At 33.4% G+C, this 13,576-nt stretch overlaps 1 pseudogene across 1 annotated transcript; it reads right to left on the minus strand.

Annotated features, from left to right (window-relative positions):
• Window positions 1-3,321: 3,321 nt before the first annotated feature.
• On the minus strand, window positions 3,322-4,960 carry LOC143576303 (G-type lectin S-receptor-like serine/threonine-protein kinase At1g34300; annotated as a pseudogene). The gene is made up of 2 exons (XR_013142925.1): window positions 4,623-4,960; window positions 3,322-4,559 (listed from the first exon to the last, which is right to left on the minus strand). The product of XR_013142925.1 is annotated as a G-type lectin S-receptor-like serine/threonine-protein kinase At1g34300 (transcript).
• Between the last annotated feature and the right edge of the window lie 8,616 nt (window positions 4,961-13,576).

Here is a 13,576-nt window from a genome sequence, read left to right on the forward strand (position 1 = left end):
AGTCAAGTAATTGACTTGAAATAATATAATTTTTATATTTGTTTTAAGAAAAGTAAGTTAATCATTAAAAGATATAAACTGCAAAAGTTCAATCAAGAGTCGCTAACATGTATGCGTGTATGGTTAAACTTAAAAAAGCATTGTGTTTAAAAATGGTAGAAAGTAATGTGGGTCAATGGATGAAGTGTTTCAAGGGCCAAACATGAAAACTAAACTAATTGCTAAGACTACATGTAGTAGTAGACTGATGGAGCGCTAAAAGGATGATGTGGCTCACCAAATCTTGCTAAAACCGAGGGTCATATTCGATCTTATATGCGGCTCAACTGGCGTCTAGGGTATGGTCTCGATAAGGACATGAAAATTTTTTTATAAGAAAATTTTTGTGTTTAAAAAAATTAACCTTATATAATTAGAATTTGATACTCCCATAAGTCATAAACCAAAATACCCAAAAATATTATTACTGCAATAAGTCAATAATTTTGTTTTGTTAATTCATATGACTATCTGAAAATTCATTCTCTAAGTTTTACATATTTTATAAAAGAATAGATCAATTTATTATATAGTATAGATATAGATTGCTATTTTCATGAGTTAATGTGTCAATCAAAGATATAAATAAAGATAAACAAACTTGGTAAAGGTGCACAACCCGAGTATTTTTAGGAACCGGAACCGGTATGGTCAACAAAAGTCTAAACCGGGTCCGATAAGTTCCGGTTCCAGGTATAGTCGGGTATTTGACCTGGTTTTTTCAGGTTTCAGGTCGGGACGCCCGGGTTTTGCCGGGTATTTCCCATTTTGGCAGGTCCGAGTCGGTTCCGGTACGGCTCTGAGGAGAAATTCTATACCAGGGCGTACTCACGGGTCTGAACCGGTTCCGGGTCATGTCCAAAATTACGTATTTATTCACCTTGTTTCAGCTAATAAGCGAGACAATGATGGAAGCACGGTTTTGGAGTAACTAGCAAGTGATTGTAACCCTTCTTCTGATCCGGTTAATCCACGAACAATATCAACAGCTGCTTTCTTCACCTAATCAATATTTATTAACGGTTTAAACCATATAAAAATCACCGCGAATGGGTATTCGGTTAATCCCCCATAGTTTGAATAAATACAACCAAGTTTATATTTTAGAAACGGTCTGCGCAACTGTAGCATTTTAACGATTTTCCCCACTTACAGTTGGTTTCTGGCCCGAAACTAAAAATCTTAGTAACATAAACTCATAAAGCTTCGAAACGATATAAAATATGGGTTGAATGAATATTCAGTTGATTAACTACAATTTTTTTAAAACAACCAATTTTCTGGTTTATCACTAGTACGCACAGCAGTACCAATTTCATGTTTTTACTTAATTATCTCTAATTGCAAATTAGCCGTTCAAACCAAAATTGTCAAAATAAAAGCAAGATTCAACCAAAATTGAACATCAATTAGCTTAAAATTAGCCATTCGAACTATAAACCCTAGCTTCTAGTCATAGTTATTCGAATCCTGATGATCGTGAAACAGAAATCGAGGAAGGTGGGGGAAACATAGGAGCAGAAGTCGAGTAGGGAGACAAACATCATACCTTTTGTGTTTGGAATTAGGCTGAAATCGAGAGAGTATGATGATTTTGTGCTTGGGTCTCCAGAAAGAGAAAGAGGTAGATTGAATGATTCAGACATGTGATTTTAACCAACCAAACACCATGACATCTGAGCGAATTAGACATATCCTCTTAACAGGCCCATTCCGACCTCAACCAAACAACCCCTAAGCTAGTCCCCGAGAAGAAACAAGAAAACATTGATCAAAATGAAATGAAACAAGTATATGGGCTTAGGCTTTTGTTGATGGGTTATCCTTAGCTATCGGGCTGCTAATTAATTAAGGGCTGTTGATCTTGGGCAACAAAATAAACGATAAAACAAATCATAATAAAAAAAAGGAGATCGGCAGTTTGCTTTTATAAGGGATCGCACATTCGCACGACAGACAGTTTGTGGAATGAAAATTCGGGCGGGTTTGTCCGGTATTAGTAACCTTAGTCATATACTCGGCGGGAAATTATTTGTCGTGTAACAAGCATACTTGAGGGTATTAAGGGGGTGTTTGGGATTGCTTCTTAAAAGTGCTTATGGCTTTTTGGAGAGACAAAATATCCAAAATGCCCCTCCAAAAGCATCTAAAAGCTCCAAATTGGTTTAAGGTTTGAGATTGGAAGAAAAGAAGTGGGTTTGTAAAGTTTGATGAAAACGAGGATGTTTGATTAGATGGAAGAGAAGATGTTTGTTTGCGGCAACAGTTTCATACAGATGCTTGGAGCATCGCTTTGGAGATTGGACACTCGAATGTTTGATTCATCTATTATTATTATTATTATTATTATTATGGGTTGAGTTATAATAAGAAGATTAGTTTTCCTAGGAAGGATAGGAAATAATCTTGTCCATTCATTTGATAATTGAATTGTTGAGATTAGATTAGAGAGATCATCAAGTGTAAAACAAGGGTAAGGCATACTTGGGATAACACATTTGTTGACTTTCTCTCTCCACATGCAAGGCACATGTCAAATTCCTCCATCATTTTAAAACGTCCATAACTTTTTTATACGACATTTTTTTTTCAAAACAATTTCACCATAAAAACGAGTGTTTTTTTATCTTTTATATGAGTACCATATTGTTTTATAAAAAAAATAAAAAAATTCGTGGGTTTTTACAAGGTGTGTTTTATCATAATTGTGTTTTACAAAATTGTGTTATATAATTGTGTTTTATTTTTTCATAGTGTGTTTTGCATTGTGTTTTTTAAATTGTGTTTTTTATATTATGTTATTTAATTGTGTTTTTCATTGTGTTTTTGTCATTGTGTTTTTATTTTCATAGTGTTTTTTACATTGTGTCTTTTTCATTGTGTTTTTCATAGTGTTTTATTTTCCGGCGAAATTTTCGAAGACTTTTCCGGCAAGGTGGTGGCGGTGGGCGGTGGTAGTTGTAGGAGATGCGTGAAAATTTAAGTGAGTTTTAATTAAATGGGTTTTAATTAAGTGGGTTTTTGAAATTAAATTAAGTGAGTTTCAATATTAAGCTAGTAGACTAAAATACCCTCCTTTCTAACTTTCTTAGGAAAATCAAACTTCTTATTTGATCCTTTCTCTTGACAATATTATATGATTATTAGTACCACCAAGCAAAAGAAAATATTTATTTGAAACTTTTATCATCATAAAGCAATATTATTTTTCTGAATGATTACAATAGTTGGACTATAAAAAGCTAATATGTGAACACACCTTACATACAACAAGCATTTTCTTTTCAGAACAAAAAATGTTGTTTACTTATTATTTCATATGATTATTCTGATGCCATTGCAATCTCATATCTTCTTATAAGAGGTGTTCCAGTTGCTACAACGGATTATTCTAAAACTTCATACGAAGACCAATCTGAACCATTGACATTCCACGCCATTTGAGCCAAAGAGTCATTAGGTTCTTTAGTCCTTGAAAACAATTGAGTAAAAGGATTTAAAGGCTCAGGCACCTCCAACCCACCTTCCAACATTTTAACAACGATGCTCATCGTGGGCCTGGCCTCAGGCCTATATTGAACACAACAAAGAGCCACCTTTAACAACCTCTCCGCAACTTCATAATCTTTCTCTTCAATATCACAATCTACCAACAAATCTTTCAATTGGTTTTTTGCATATTTTCCCCATGCCCAAATAGGGAACCATTGTTGGCTATCAACAAGAGTAATGTCCATGTTCCTCCTCCTCCCTATAATCTCAAAAAGTAGCATACCGAAACTATAGGCATCACATTTGTATGTAACTTGAAGAGGCATCCAGAGCTCAGGAGCAGCACAGCCCGGTGTACCTCGCCCCCCCTGCCATTGTTATATGGGTCTTATCCCTATTGCAAATTTTGGCCAAACCGAAATCAGCAACTTTGGCATAAAAATTTGCATCCAATAATATATTTCCTGGTTAAATATCATAGTGAACTATTATTTGAGCACATTCCTCATGCAAGTATCTTATGCCTCTTGCGGTTCCCACCGCAATCTCGTGAAGCTTGTCAAACCCTATCATAACCCCTTTATTCCCTTTAAACAATTGATTATCCAATGAGCCGTTAACCATGAACTCATATACAAGAGCTATTAAACTTGATTCAAAGCAAAACCCATAAAGCCTAACAAGATTAAAGTGATGGGTTCTTCCCATAGTGCTCACTTCCGCAATAAATTGCTCATCAATTTGCTGGTTAGAGGTCCCATTCAGTACCTTCACGGCCACCTGCGTGTTGTTGCTTATGATTCCCTTGTAAACTTTCCCGAAACCCCCTGAACCCAATTTAATATTGAAGTTATCTGTGGCTATTCTTAGTTGTCGAGAGGTGAACCGTATGGGCTTTTCCCTTTCCATGTCATCAAGGAACTGGACCATGGCCAGGGGAATAAACCGGGAGTTGTCATTCTCTAGCGCCTTCGTCTTCTCTACGAAACAATCTCCATGTGTGAGCAAACCATACATTCCCAAACAAACTGCAAAAGAGAAGCCATTAATATCAAGAATCCGCATTAAATTTTATAAGAAGTACAACTTACCGAGAAATACAATAGCAATAAGCACAAGACCAATAATGAGGCCAGCAGGAGGATAATAAGAATCAGACATAACTTGAAACTGAAAACTTTTAAATGTTGAACAACGTTAATACACACCCCCAACAAAAGAGAAGACTTTTAATTAGGTAAGTAATTTAAGTTTGTCAACTTTGGTGAAGTTGTAGTTTGTCAACTTTGGTGAAGTTGTCACTGGAGTGGTCAGAGACCATGTGATTGCCAAGGGAACACATATATACTTTTTGGTTATGTTTTTATTCATTTTTTCAAACGCGTTTGATCATTAAGTCACATGTAGGGCACACCATTGAGTTAGAATGGTTCAACTTAAATCAGCCAAAAATTTCGACTTTCTATAATAATATGTACGCTTGTTATTTTTCTTTTAACGGATAATTAAAGTTTTACCTTGATGAATATAAAAACACTTAGGGTATGTTGGTTGGAAGTAATAGAATGGAGGAATTGAACAGAAAAAATGAATGTAATGAACAAGGAAATGAAATAGATCATTACCATTCATTTTTCTTGTTTGGTTAACATATGTGAATGAAATAAAATATTACTTTATGTTTTTTGTTATCCAAAAAAATTGTAGGAATAAAACATAAATAATAAAAACATTTCTATCTCAATATATATATATATATATATATACACACAAAAAAACTGAAATGACGACGGTAGGGCTGTTCACGAACCGAACCGAACCGAATACGGGCATGCTCATACTTGGTTTGGTTTGAAAGCGAGCCGAACCGAGCGGATTGAATTTAAAGAAACGAGCGATATCTTTATGCTTGAACTTGGTTTGGTTTTGAAACTGAGCGGCTTGGTTCGGTTTGGTTTTTGCTTGATTTCGTACAAAGTTTCCAAATTTTAATTTCTAAAACTTCAAAATATCATTAATTTCAAGACTTTCAACTCTAAATTGTCTAAACTTTCACCTTTAAAATGTATAAAACTCATAGTCAATAACAAAACATATATAAAACGAGTGGCTATTGTTTAAATTTGAACTTTAAATTCAACACAAAAGAGGGAAATATTTAAAATTTAAAAAAAACAGTATACTTTTATCTATATACATAAAGTTTATATATAAAACTAATAAATAAAAATAATTCAAGCAAAACGAACCGAACCAAACCGAGCAAGGCTTTGCTCGTGCTTGGATTGCTTTTAAACCAAACCGAGCCGAACGCTCACTTCCAAACCGAGCCGAAATCGAACGAGCGATTTTCGAGCAATTTTCGAGCGAACGACAAACGAGCGGCGAGCGACGAGCGGTTTGGACAGCCCTAGACGACGGTGGTGATGGTAGCTTTGGCGATGGAATTGATGGTGGTGGCGGTCAGGCGGCAGGGGCAGTGGTTGTGAAGGTGGTAGCATTGGTAATGATGGCTATTGATATGAAATCAAAGTTCTATTGATATGAAATCAAAGTACTTGGGTAAGTGTATGATCATACTAGATGAGGATGAGATACCAACCACTAAACATAAAATAAACAATTAAGCACATATTATCATAGAGCATGCAATAATCACACATAAATATATATTGAATTGTGTTATGAATAGATGAATAAATAAGAATGAGTAATTTAAATAGGGTATACTGTCACCCCCAAAATTTAAAAGATGAAAAAGGGGGATATGTAAACTCAACTTGGAAATATGGTAGAGGATAGCGGGAAGACGGTTAAAGTGAACAAGTTAGTTAGTTCCACAAGAAACTTCGACGATAAGTCCTAATATTTAAAGGTACAACTAAAATGAACATCTAAATGAAATAAAAATAAAATAGTATAGCGGGTTTATAACGGATTCGGAGGTTGGTAAGGTGTTAAATATATTTTACTTTACTTTTATAAAAGTTGAATAAAAAGCAAACAATTTATATCTAACTAGTAATTTAACCCCCCCCCACCCCACCCCCCCCCCCCCCCCGCGTTGCGGGGGGGTGGGGGGGCATGGGCGGTTACCTAAATAGGTTGTCTTGGGCTGAACTTTACATGTTTACACATTGACCAATTTAACCCGATTACAATCTTGATACTATTCAAGCTATCAAAAAATAGTAACCAAAAGGCTCAGACAACATCATTGCCTATAGAAACCCGTTTAGCTAAAGGGGCTATTGTCCGGTTGAACCCAACGGGTTCACCCGTCTAACCGAATTACGCTCTTTAACACATTCAAGACATCAAAAATAGGTACCAAAAAGGCTATGCCAACATCATCGCCCATATAGCTCAAGAAACCATCAAAGTTTTAAATAAGTTATGGATTCACACATTGAACCGTCATAAATGAGTCAAAATTGCTAAAATCCAGAAGAAAAAAAATGAACAAAAAAATAACAAACCCTTTGAATTATATACCTGATGATGGTATTTAGTATTACTTGATTCAAGAAACTTTCCATAAGCTATAACTGCCTCCCTTTTGTAAAGCACCATTGTTTCTTCAATCTGATTGGATACCCTCTTCATAGTCTGTCATCAAGTAATAATGTTGATTCACACATTTAAACAGTTTAGAAATAATAATGCTGATTAAAACATACCTGAAAGTGAGAGTCTACAACTTCCTTACTTTTGATCATGTGTAGAGTTACAACGCCCTTGGTTTAAATGTAAAGTTCATGTCTTTTTGGTTAGTGATTGTAGTTGTGGTTCAAAGTTAACCTCCATTGATGTGTAGCAGCTAGGATCCATTTCTGTGTGTTTAAAAATAGGAAATAGAAGCTAACATAAAGTGAACATATACATAAATAAAATTTTAAAAATAAATTAAAGTCAGAAAGTAACTTGCAGTTTTGATTGTCTGTACATGAGGTTCAACCTATTTTTCAGAGTGTGCCTTTCTCCAAAGTCTGCACCAAAAAATGGCTCTTATTAGTACAGTGTCATTTACATTCTATTGTATGAGTTAACAGGGTCAACTGCAATTCACTACCTACAAAATGGTGGTTTACACACTTATTTGTAATGGTTGAATATCATGTCTAATGTTTGTATGTAATATAACCATCAGAATACTGTAGCATCACTACAATGATTGGTCTGCCATCTTAATAACCTATAATAATTCTTCACATATTATAACTCATATATACATACACATTGATAGTAGCATGATGCAAGACACTTACAGTTTTAATTAACACTTATAAAATATGATAATTTGGCACCCAAACCAACCCCGAACTTCATAACCTGAAGACAGATAACATTAACTGATGAAATCGAAAAATAAAAGCCATTGTAATTTGGTAAATTTAGTTCATAATGTTATGTGGTCAGATAATTGGTGAAAATCTGTTCTTTTGCACCAATTGAAAACGGGTTGGGCTGACTAACTTTGAAAAAATAGTGTTAAATATTATTAATAATTGCTATTTACTTAGAACAGTTGGTTAAACAGTATAAATTTGAAAAAGAATTAAGATCTTGAATGATAATTCAAATAATATAAGTCAAAAATGAGTAAATGGTAACATATATGGTTAAGAAGTTAAGATCATTGAAAGTAAACAACTTTATAATTGGATTGTCCATATAGTCGAAAATGGTAGGATGATTTATTCTATTCTTAATCCAAATTTGATTTTTCATTTTTACATGTTTACTCTTTCTATGACTTTGTGGTACCACTTTGATATGAATTCATGATTTTGGTAACGCATCAGTAACTACAGCCATAACATCAAACTATTAATACAAATATTACACCAAAGATTGAGGTCAGTTAACAAACAGACGGTGAACGTTTATATGAATCCTAACATTAGACAAACGCAAGCACAGAGACAAATGCATATGATAAAATCAAACAGAATACACAACCAAACTAAAACCGTATGAGTTGAAACCAACATCAGAACGACAACAACAAAGAAATTAAACGAAATGTGCATCAGTTATACAAACCATTGAATCAGATGCGAGAAAGAGCATGTGACTTACCTTAGTAGAAGTCAAATCCAATAACATGCGAAACACACTGAAATAGCAACGCGAAACATATAATGGTAAAATTAGGTCACCATACATACGACAGGCGAAACTAAAGTAGGGAGACGACAGTGGTTAACATCACCGCCATAGACAACCGTCACCGGCAAAAGTCAATCGAAGCCACCAAAACGCCGCACAACATGAATCAGTCGAAATCAGAGACATAGACAAAGCAACATGGCAGTGGTGGCGGGGAACTGTGGTGGTGGCTAGAGACAAATGCGTTTGTACATAGAGATTGATTGATGGAACAACTTGCAAAGCAAAGGGTACAAGTGGGAAAGCCCACCGACTCCGGAAATTGTAATTATATAAATTTTACATATAGATTTATAAACAATAAAACACAAATTTTAATAACTCATATTGAATGAAAATTTGATTTGAATATTTAGTGATGATCGGTTCGTTTAGATGGGGAAAAATATTTGCTTATCAAAGTTATAATAGGTTAAGTCGGAAAACGTATAGTTTTTATAATTAAGTAAAATCGTGTGTGTGTATTAGCTTTTATATGAAAGTTTATCTTAAAAGATAAGTAAAATCGTGTGTGTGTGTGTTAGCTTTTATATGAAAGTTTATCTTAAAAGATTGTCGATGTTCGGTCCGTTTAAAAGAGTGAAACATTGTTAGGTTTTATTTAAATTTAGTTCCAATATATTCATATATAAATACAACCAATGAAAATAATAAAAAAAAGATAAAACACAAAACCTGTGTTCCAGAGGCTTGAACCCTCGGCTGGAACCGGTTCAGTGTTTTAACCAAGTGCACCTGCCATTGCGGCACATGTCTAACACGTTTAAAGAATGAAACGAAAATTAAATAAACATGATCTTGAATCAAGGCTTACCCATTAAGAGGATTCGATTAAGGGCGTTACACCCTCTGTTAGTTAACTGAAAGAGGGGTTTAGACGAGGATCAAAATCCGACCAAGAAGCACTAAACAATTTCGGTATATAATGATGAATCAAAGGAGAAACGTAACCAATGGTTTCGGTATAAACACAAGCTCAAACTTGATCTTAAACAACAATTGAATTGAAATTGAGATAGGGGTTTGCTTGATGTCGGGTAGGAGAGGCTGTAGGATGATTTAATTGAAATTTTATCATGTATTTATAGGGTTTTAAGATTGGTTCAGATACGGTTCGATAATGCCTGAAAGGTTGTCAATTGATTGATGTTTACCACAATTAGGGTGTGATTCAGACGCGTTTTTGATCACTTAACGTTTATACATGGTCCGTGATTTCCGGCGTGGATTACAGGTGGGCGGTGACAGGAAAGGGAGAAAGGAGAGAACGGTTTTGGATAATTTTTTCAATTTAGTCCCTAAACTTTAGGATTGGATACACAAGTGGATAAATGTTAGCTAGGGGTGCATTTTGTACATACATCATAGTTAAATTGATAAATAACAAAAATAAATTAATAAAAGAAAAATACATATGTTTAAACGGCATGATAATTTATTTAGCGTCGAATGTTCGAATTAATAATAAATAAAATAATCATAAAATGTGTTGGGTTTCGGATTTTAAAAATAACTAATGTTACATTTTATGTTTCAGGTTATTGTGTTATATGTATTTACCAATGTGTCTTACATTTCAGGCCATTGTGTTATATGTATTCATTATTGTGTTTTACCTTTCAGGTTATTGTGTAATATGTATTTATCATTGTGTTTTATGTATTAGATAATTCGTTGGTATTTTTCATTATATTTACATATTATTGTGTAATATGTATTCATTATTGTTTTTACGTTTCAGGTTATTGTGTAATATGTATTCATCATTGTGTTTTATGTATTAGATAATTCGTTGGTATTTTTCATTATATTTACATATTATTACACAATGGTGTTATTAGCAGTGGCGGATCCAGAAAATTTTCTTACAGTGGTCGAAAAATTTTTGGGTCGTTAATCGGTTGCTTATCACTATATAAATTTTTCTTCGGTCCGGTTCGATTGAATGGGTCGGGTCAAATCGGTATATAATTTCTTTTTCGATCCGGTTTGGTCGTTTAAGTTGTGTCTTATAAAAAAGAAGATAATCAAACAACATACCATATAACTAAAAGTTTACATGATACGTCATTAGTTTTCCATAATTAAAACACAATATATTTATAGTTGTTTTCTACGAGCTTTTATTTGTTGGTATCTAGTCATAACATAAACTCGTTTGATATTCATATATTAAAAAAATATAAAATATAAAAACAAAACAAAAACTTATTAAAATCTAAAAAGTTAATAATATACTAAACAAATGGACAAGTATTTTGGGGAAAAACATACCAACTTTTATAATATATTAGGTATTTATAAGTAAACTCAGAAATAAATAAATGTGTACAAATAAATATTTTGTTGACTTTATCTTTACTTTGACATGTTGGTAAAATAATGGGTCGTGAAAGAAAGTTAATATGCCCATTACATCCTTTAAAAGTTAAATTAGGTCATCTTCTTTATTTTCTTCTTTAACTCCAACATGAGAATACATTTTTGCGCCGACACCGGAAAATATGGTTGGTTTACTGTCTTCATTTCATCTCAAGTTCTCTGTTGGTGGTCGTTCTCAAATCCACAGGGGTCGGTGTCAAAATTTCACAGGGGTCAGTCGGGTTTTTATCACATATATATAACAAAAAAAAATTTTCTCACAGGGGTCAGCCGACACCCCTACCACCAAGGTAGGTCCGCCAATGGTTATTAGTATTTAAAAAAAAACGCAATTATCAGTTGAAAGACATAATGACGAAAAAACACATTAACAACACAGAAAGACACAATGACGAAAAAAGACACAATGGTAAGCCAAAAAAAACACAATGACGTAAATTTTTTTTATTTTTATATAACAAAATCATACTCGTATTAAAGATAAAAAAACGCTTGTTATTATGGTGAATTTTAATTTTAAAAAAATCTCATATGAAAAAGTTATTAACGTTTAAAAATGATGAGGTAATTAGAATGTGGAAAGAGAAAATGTATAATATTACTTTTATACTCTTTTTTCTTTAGTCCTACTTGACACATGTCAATAAATTATAGCTTTTCACACTTCTTATTTTTTGTGTACTTTATAGAATAACTCAAACCCCTCTAAATCTATACCAGTGATAATTTTGTTAATGATATTGTCTTTTAAACATTCAAATGAAATTAGTAATATTCATCTCTTTTGTATTAATTTAAAGGCTTTTTTAGATAGATGTTTTCAATATTCAGCATTTATCATTAAGAAAATTAAATAACTCCTAATTGTGAATACAAGCTAGAGAAATTTATTTTGTTGACTATCAAGTTATATATAACGTAAGATGTTTTACGATATCTGAAAGAAAAAAGGATAAAAGAAAGATGTCATCAAAGCATTGTAGGACAAACTCACATTATGCAGTTGTTTATAGTTTGAATGAGTCCATCTAGTACCATATGTAATGTCTATATCACGTTTGTTAGTTTTTAACCACGTCCAAATGATCACAAGTATGGAAAACACGTACGCAAGTAGCTCTCAAATGAAATTTCATGGGGAGGTTCCTCGATTTGAAGGCGGGGGGGATTGTCCTTTATCTTCTTCCGTATCTTACAAAAACATCTATATTGTTTTATTAATTTGCCATTAAACAACTACTATAGGATACGTTGGATCAGTAAATAGAAAATCCAAACACATAGACATAGACGGTAAGGTTATGCGTTCTGGATCAGTAAATACTCTACATCATTTATAAATTATATCACTTCACTCATTTTTCCTCCATCACTTAGCCACTTTATTCAACATAATTAATACCTCATTGTCCACCATTTTTCATAATTCCGTTTGTTAATATTATTTAATAACAACAAGAAAAAAAAGTTTATTGGTTAGTAAGCCGTGTGAGCTGGATCATTGGGACCTGTCACTAGTGGTCTGGGGGTAGGGAGCGTGGTGTTCCCGTGACACCAGCATACTTTCTTTTTATAGTCAAACTTTATTGAAATAAAATATTATTTTCTCACATGATCAAAGTAGGGTTGTTCACGAGTCAAGCTTGAGCCAAGCCAGGGCTAGCTTGAGCTTGGCTCGATTTTGAAACTGAGCTGAAAACTTGAGCTCAAGCTCGAGCTCGGCTTGGTTTTAAATAGAGTTGCGTTGGCTCGGGTTGATTTGGCACAGTTTAAAGTATTATGAATAATTTTCAACCATATACAAAATAAGGACATAACGAGTTGAACCGGTACAAAATACGTAACGTGTTTAACCGAATACAAAATAAGTTAAAAATAGGGAAAATGTAAAAAAAACCAACATACATTTTGTTTTTGTTTACAAAAGTCCCTCCACTTTTTTTGCATACTAAAGTCCCTCTACATGGTATTTTTGAACATAAAAATGAAAATATCTATAAAAGCTAGTTTTACAAACTACAGGTACTACTTGTGTAATTATATCTAAAACACAAATCATCTATACACCAACGATCCTCCTCCCAATAACCAGTCACGACCACCTCCTCTTAACCCCATATAACTTCAAAAAAAAGACAAAATTATCACTGCTCATCATCTCCCTCATATAAATGTTGCCTCTCTAACTCCAGATACAAATATTTTTGTTTTCAAGATACAAAGAAAGAGGTTAAAATTAGGAACCATTAGATCATACATATATTCACCAAAATGAGGACAAAAATTAGGTGATTAACTAGCAATTTTCTATGTTTATGAAATGACATCAAGTAATTAAATGATAGGAACCGATTCGAGATGGTTAATCTCCATAGCCTTTTGTAGTAGGCAAACACTCCCAAGAATTAGATGAGAAAGATAGAGACACTTTTTTGGAGCACCATTTTTAATATTTCATTCATGCTAAAAACAAATACAAAGTAACTATAAA

Source organism: Bidens hawaiensis, unplaced genomic scaffold (genome assembly GCF_021521415.1).
Source record: "Bidens hawaiensis isolate Kalapana, Puna unplaced genomic scaffold, B.hawaiensis_p1.1 tig00028055_1, whole genome shotgun sequence".
NCBI lineage: Eukaryota > Viridiplantae > Streptophyta > Magnoliopsida > Asterales > Asteraceae > Bidens > Bidens hawaiensis.